The sequence below is a fragment of the Cebus imitator genome, unplaced genomic scaffold (assembly GCF_001604975.1).
Source record: "Cebus imitator isolate Cc_AM_T3 unplaced genomic scaffold, Cebus_imitator-1.0 Scaffold55, whole genome shotgun sequence".
In the NCBI taxonomy this organism is placed as follows: domain Eukaryota; kingdom Metazoa; phylum Chordata; class Mammalia; order Primates; family Cebidae; genus Cebus; species Cebus imitator.
Window position 1 is genome coordinate 3,176,517 of NW_016107370.1, and position 7,877 is coordinate 3,184,393.

A 7,877-nucleotide genomic window follows, 5' to 3' on the forward strand; every position below is an offset into this window, starting at 1 on the left:
AAAATAGTATTTGTTAAACATTTGTCAGATCTTGAGGAGAAACTAACTGAATTGCTTTTATAGCCCTCACCTCTACAGTTCTTAGACCAATGACCATAGAATTCCGAGTCCTTCAAGATTTTCTAGTCAATGAAGGATTTGGACAGAGGCAGTGAGTATATGGATTTTTTTTAGAAATTTCTTTGGATACTTAGATGGAAAGAATTTGTCACATCCTTAAGTTAGGTCTCCCAAGTTCAGCAACTATGAAGTAAATAGAACTTACAAAGTTAAAACCCCATTACATGGGATTCTACAGTTCAATAGGCATGACTGCATGAGAGAAAAAATAGCAAATATGTATGGCCATGCTCACTTGAGGTTTTGACTACTACTGACACATGTAATGGTTCTTCTTAATAAGAGGTCTCTTCTGAAGAAAACTTTAGAAAAAAAGGAAAATAAGAAAAATAAGAATATTAGAAATAATTCATAGTCATCTAAATCTCGTAGACTACTATCATACAGTGAAATAAGCCAGAGAAGGATATAAAAATGCTATGTAGTAATCCATAAGCTGAGACCTTAAGAAAATGAAAATGAAGAAGCATAAAAAATAACTCATGTTTCATAATCTCTACAATGGACTTTCTTAGCATTTTTGAGTTGATGGTCTAATATATCCTTTTCCTGAATGTTATGACCAGGATATTCATGATAAATGTTTTCAGTGAAGATTTGATCTTCAAGTTTTAAAATGTTTGTTAGGAAACCATTAGCGTTACCCATCAGATATACGAGGGTGGAGGAAGAGGGCTTGAGTGAGTGTACACAGCTTTCTTCTCATGGCTTTATTTGGGGAAGAAGAAACGTCCTGCTCTCACTGGCCTCAGGCTCTTCTCATTACATCCTGGGCAGTGTGCAGAGGAGAGGGAGAAGCCCAGAGCTGGCACAGGTGCACAGGTGGTGAAATCACCGATGCTATGCTTTGAGAATTCCACTATCAATGAATTAGCACCAGTGGGAAGCTCATCAGAGGAAAAATCCTTTGCTTATTCATAAGTCATGAGACATGTCCTCTAACAAAATTGTCACTGTGTAGCTGGTGCCGTTACAGGCATTTTCCTTTTCTTTCTACCCAGAAAAAGCTCAGAGGGAAAGAAAATATCCCAGAGAAGGTAAGACCCTATGAGGCTGTGATCATCTCTCCAAGGTCTGATGGGAGAATACTGTCAGTCACGCTGCTTTCTAGAGATTAGGTCTCTGGCCACTTTGATAATGGCTTGTTCAATTTAAAAACTGTTACTTGAGAGATAACCACAGCTATAGCATGGTTCACTGGACCTCAGTTGGCCTTTCTACTCTCTCGGGATCAAAATGTCCCGTCTTCACTCTGCTGATTAGGTATTTGTATGAAAATGCGTTGTATTCATAAACCCAGTCACTACCTATGAAATATATTGATGGAGGGGTTGCCTGGCCTTGTCACTTACTGAAGGGCAGAAAGTCCCATTTATTTCTCTTGAGCTAAAAGCTCCATTTACCCTGATAAGGCAGTAAAGTAGCTCAAGGTTCAATTGGTGATTCCTAGCTAAGGTTTTGAATAATAAATCATAAAATAATGCCATAATGGAAACTCTTCCTCTAGTTATCAAGTTTTTGCTCTTTTTTTTTTTTTTTATAAAGCCTGATTCAAGAGAGCCAAAATGCTGGATTTCTATGAATCAATCTTGGAAAAATTTAATTTCCTGCCTCCTTGGAAAAGTAAGTTTGCAAAATAAATTATCCGGTAGATCTCAAAGACTTAACCATCATCAATGCTTTGCTTTATTAATCAGAGGTTCTTTACAAGGTGTCCCTGGTCTTCAAGGCAGTGGGTGAGAATCATCCAAACACCCCCAAAACTGTATGTAAAGTGTTTAGTCTGTTCACATTTGTGCTTCTTTAAAAAAATTCTCAGAATAGACTGCATTGTCTGCATTATATTCTCAAGATATTCTCAATGCCAAAAATATTAAGAAGAACTGATATAGCAGATATTGTAAGAGTAGTAATAGAATATACTCTTCGAGACAACAGAAAATATCCTGGAGGTCTACCAATTCAAACTATTCCCTCCAGATGTCACTTTTTAGACCAGGATACAAAAACTAATTCAAGGGAAACTAAAATTGATTATTATTTTAAAGCGTTATGTGTAGCCTTTGTAGTGTTGAATACAGGATATTCTCTTTTGTAAATTGTACTAATGAAAATACCACAATAATACAGGCTACAATTAGTTTTAACCTTCACGGGTTCTTTCTTATGGAAATAGACATTTTTTAATAGTAGCTGACTTCTCAGCACATAATGAGCATTCATGTGAATTGAAACTGTTTTCTTGAGTAAAATGAGTGACATTTTAAAGAATTAATTTGTTTTGAGACTATGTCTTGCTTTGTTGCCCAGGATGAAGTGCAGTAGTGTGACTATGGCTCACTGCAGCCTTGACCTCCCAAATTCAAATGATTCTCCCACCTCAGCCTCCCAAGTAGCTGACTACAAGCATGTACCACCACACACAGCTAATTTTTGTATTTTTTGTAGAAGCTGGGGGTCTCACTATGTTGCCAGGGTTGGTCTCAAACTCCTGGCTCAAGAGATCCTCCTACCTTGCTTCCAAAGCTTTGGAATTATAGGTGTGAGCCACCATGCTCAGCCAAGGAGTTTAATTTTAACATAATCCTTAAATTTGCATCTGTGCTCATTTTGTATTAGATAAACTGTTGGTAATAATTACTTGGCTAACCTTTTAGCTAAAAAACTTAAAGATTGAAATATATAAAAATAATCTGATAAAAATTGGAGGATATTTGGTATGTAGGTTCATCTTTTCAAAATGTATTTTAAACATTAAATTGCAAATTTATATTTCGAATACAAATTTCAAGCAGTTATTCATCAAATTGTATTAAGCACACACTACATATCAGGCACATAGCAGTGAAAAAAAAGACAAAGGTCCTATTGTTATGAAGTTTATATTCTAGGGAGAAGAAATATGATAAATGATTAATCACAGAAAGTTCAACACCAGATAGACAAGATTTTGCTATGAAGACAAATAAAATAGGATAAGCACACAGAGGCTAGTTAAGTGAAAAGTTGTGGCTGTTTAAGATAAGGCAGTCAACTGAGGTTTCTTTGAGGAGGCAACTTTAGGACATAGATAAAAATAAAATAAGGGTGCAAGTCATGAGAAATATGGAGGAAGAAAGCAGGAAAAAAGGAAGAAAGAAAGGCAAAAAATGAAGAAACAGTAAGACAAAAAGAAAGAGAGGAAAGAAAACAATAAAAGAAGGAAGAAGCAAGTGATAAAGTCGTTAGGAACTAATGGAGGTAATATAAATAAGCATTAACTATGACTGATGTATGTTTTTAGAATATGCATATAACATCCATACTAGACTGCAAGCATCTCCTTTTTCATCTGAGTATCACATTTTTACCAGTGAATTCCTCAGAATATTTGAGGAATGCCTGTTTTGATATTGCTTTTTAGCAACAGTTTATGAACTGCTCAAAACTTTAGCTTCATTATTCCATACTTAAAGGTCATTTTTGGTTAAAAAAAATGTATTTTACCATTTGACCATACACTTCATTCCTTAGACTTGGCATTGAATGGTTTCTGGCTATTTCCAAAAACCAATCTATATTCAAGAAATGGAAAAATGCAACCAGAAAATGTACTGCTAGCCTCAAAGTCATTTAAATAGTCTTTCAAAAAAGAATTCAGCAACGTTAACGTACGATTTGCGAATCTAATAATTCTTTTCCGTTTCTTTGCAGTTCCTTAATTAGACGTCTGATTTGTTTTTCAAAATGTTTGAAAATGTAAGATAAAATCTGCTGTGGATGAGTTAACAAAGTCTTTCATGATAATGGAGACTGAAAATTCCAATTATTCTTATCTGTATGAGCTGTTCAGCAATTATTATATGAGTTATTGAGACTGAATAACATATTACACATTGACTAAATTAGCACATCAGATTTCTATACAGTTTGCTTCAGATACTAGTTGATACAAGTTGCTTCAGAAAATAATTGCTAACCACTCATCATTGGTGCTTTGGGATTGTTAGATAGGACTGAATTAAAGATGGCAGACAGGTAAGGTCATAGATTCTAAGTAACTATTTGGGAGTCAGCAAGCTCCTATTTGATTTTCTGCTAGTATATTTCTTCTGTTAAGAAGCCCCAAACAGCCAGCCACTGTTTTGATTGATACATATTTCTTACCAGTTTTTTTTTTTTTTTTAACCCTGGCTCCTGTTATTAGTCTATTGAGATATTGCATTCAGGTTTGAATACTACACAAGAAAAAGGAACAAATAGAATGAAAAGGCAAACTATGGAATGAGAGAACATATTTGCAAGGCATATTTCTGGTAAGTGGTTATTATCTTAAATATTTAAGAAACTCCTTTAAGTCAATAGCAAAAATCAAATAACCCCATTAAAAATGGGCTTGCTAGACATTTCTCCAAAGAAGCTATATGAATGGCTAACAGGTATATGAAAAGATGTTCAATATTACTAATAATCAGGGAGATGCAAATCAAAGCCACAACAATGTAAATGTATCACCACACATCTGTTAGGATGGGTTTGCACAATGCCCTCCTGCCGCCCCTGCCAAAGATAGCAAGTGTAGATGAAAAGGTGGAGGAATTGGAACCTTTGTACAAAGCAGGAAAGTAAAATGGTGCAGCCTCTGTGGAAAGCATTATAGGGGTTCCTTAAGAAATTAAAAATAGAGTTACCCACTTCTTGGAGCTTATCTGAAAGAATCAAAAGTAGGATCTCAAACAGATATTTACATCCCATGTTCATTACAGCATTATTAACAATAGCCAAGGCATGGAAACAATCTAAATGTCCATGAATGAATGAATGGATAAAGAAAATGTGATATATACTGGTATATATAGTGGTATTTATGAATATGGAATATTCTTCAGCCTTAAAAAAGAAGGATATCCTGACACATGTGACAACATAGATGAAACTGGAGAACATTATGCTAAGTGAAATAAGCCAGCAATAGAAGGGCAGGTACTACACTAATACCATTTATATGAGGTACATAAAATAGTCAAACACATAAAAACAGAAAATAGAATGGTGGTTTCTGGGAGCTGGGGGAAGGGGAAAATGGGAAGCTGCTATTCAACAAGCATAAAGTTTCAGTTATACAAAATGACTAAGTTCTAGAAATCTATAGCACAACATTGTGCCTGTAAGTTAGCATTACTGGATTTTACACCTAAAATTTTGTTAAGATAATAGATCTCATGTTGTATTCTTACTGTAATTGAAAAGCCATGAACAAAGACACCGAAACAAAAAAGAATTCCCTCTTTGTTTTTGCTCTAGAACCAGGACTTCAACAAGTTGAAGTCACATGAACAAAATTAATGTGGACAGCCCCGTTAATAGATTTTATAATGTTTTAGAGTATTAACTGTTCCTTTTTTCTAAGAAAAATTTTCCTAAACACATGTAAGAACAAGTGTGATTAATAGTATTGCACTATCCTTTATATGTCATATTTTATTTACATTAGAAGTCACAAATTATTTCCTTCTAGATCAAAAACCTATAGGAGCTATGCCAGTTATGACCACTTTTTTCTGAGGTTCTCTCACTGTTGGCAAATCTACTTTGCTAGGCCAGATACTTTTTCCTCTTGGAGTTATCTCTAGGGTCCCTCCTTTTCCTCCTCATAATCTTGTATCTGTCAGCAATACTAATGGTAGACAGAATGCTAGTATAATTCTCAAGAGGCCTTTTCATATACATATGTATATATTTTTGTGGGGGATGGTACAGACAGAGCCTGGCTCTATTGCCCAGGATGAAGAGCCGTGGCATGACCTTGGCTAACTGCAACCTCTGTCTTTGGGTTCAAGCTAGTCTGCTGTATCAGCCTCCCAAGTAGCTGGAACTATAGATGTGTGGAACCATGCATGGCTAATTTTTTTTGTATTTTAGTAGAGACGCTGTTTCACCCTATTGACCATGCTGGTCTTGAACTCCTGAGCTCAAGTGATCCTCCCTCCTTGGCCTCCCAAAGTGCTGGGATTACAGGTATGAGCCACTGTGCCTGGCCTTTGCATATCTTTTAATTAGTACATGTGAAGCATGTGGAACCTTAAACTCTCTGACCTTCCATATAAACATATGTGTATGTGTGTATACATATATACATATATGTACATACATGTACACACATATGTACATACTTAGAGTCAATTTCCATTTTTCACAGTTTCTGGATTTGCAAGTTTACCTATTTGCTAAAATTTACTTGTAACCCACAAATTAGCACTCAAGATACTTTTTTAGTCATTCCATGACAGACAATAGGGTTGTGAATAATTTGAGTTGCCCAACATACACATTTCCAGCTGAGGATGACCAAGGTGACACCTGCCTTCTTGTTTCAGCTCTCATACTCCAAATGAGTGATTTTTTTTTTTTGGGTGTGGTCTATTTGATCACATGATTTTTGCATTTTTGTTTTTTTTGCTACTGGATTTTCTGTTTAAAATAGTCCCCAAGCATAGTGTTAAAGTGCTGTCTAGTGTTTCTAAGTGTAAGAAGGCTGTGATGTGCCTGTTGGAGAAAATACATCTATTAGATAAGCTTCATTAAGGCTTAAGGGATAGTGCTGTTGGCCATGAGTTCAATGCTAATGAATCAACTGTATCTATAAACTAGGGTATCTTTAAAAAGAAACACAAATAAACCAAACTTATGTATTAATTGTTTGATGAAAATGTTGTGAGGAGAGGGTGCAGGAACTTAACCCTGTATTTCCCTAGGAGCAATGGTTTACTATTCATCATTCAGTGTTTGTAGTGACTTTATAGAACATAACTACCATGAATAATCAAAATATACTTGTTTGTGTATATATGTGTATACATATACTTATTTTTTCATTGTCATTTAAAAATTGATACATAATAATTGTACATATTTATAAGGTACATGTGGTATTTTGATATGAGCATACAATGTGTAACGATTAAATCAGGATAAATCATTATTAGATAAAAATTGTGTATACTTAAGGAGGCTATTCTAGATTGGAAAGTAAAAGAGGAACAAAGAGTACAGGTGGAAGACTATGTAGCTCTGTGACCAAGAGTTGAAATTCTGGAGCCAGATTGCCAGGACTCAAACCCTAGCTCTGCCACGTCCTGATTGGCTGGCTGTTCTCAAGCCCTGTCCTGATTGGCTGGTTGTTCTCCAAACCAATTTCCTCTTCTTCTTTGGCAAGCATGCAGACTACATAAATGTGGCCACATAATTGAATTCCAGCCAACAGAATATGAACAGGGGTGATGTGCACCATGTCCAGAACTGGCTCATAAAACCTTCCATGTCTGACTCCCCATGCTCTTTTCCCATATGCTAGTTTATGAAGACAAGCACATGGCAGTCAGAATAATGAACCTGCCAAAGACATCCATGTCCTGATCCCCAGAACCACAGAGCACACTAGGTTACATGGATTAGGGGAATTCAGCTTGTAGATGAAATTAAGTTTGACAAAATAGGGAGATTATCCTGGATTGTCTGAGTGGGCCCAGTGTAATCATAAGGGTCTTAAAAGTGGGAGAGAAGGGGAGAAGGAAGAACTATAGAGATAGCAGCATGAGAAGAACTTGACCTGATGTTTCTAGCTTTAAGATGTAAGAGGCACATGAACCAAGGTAAGTGGGTGTCATTTCAAGGATACAAAAGGCAAAGAAATGGCTCCTTCCATCGAGCCTCTAAAAAGGAATGCCACCCCACCAATATCTTGATCATTGCCCAGGGAGATTTGTGTCTAGTATCTG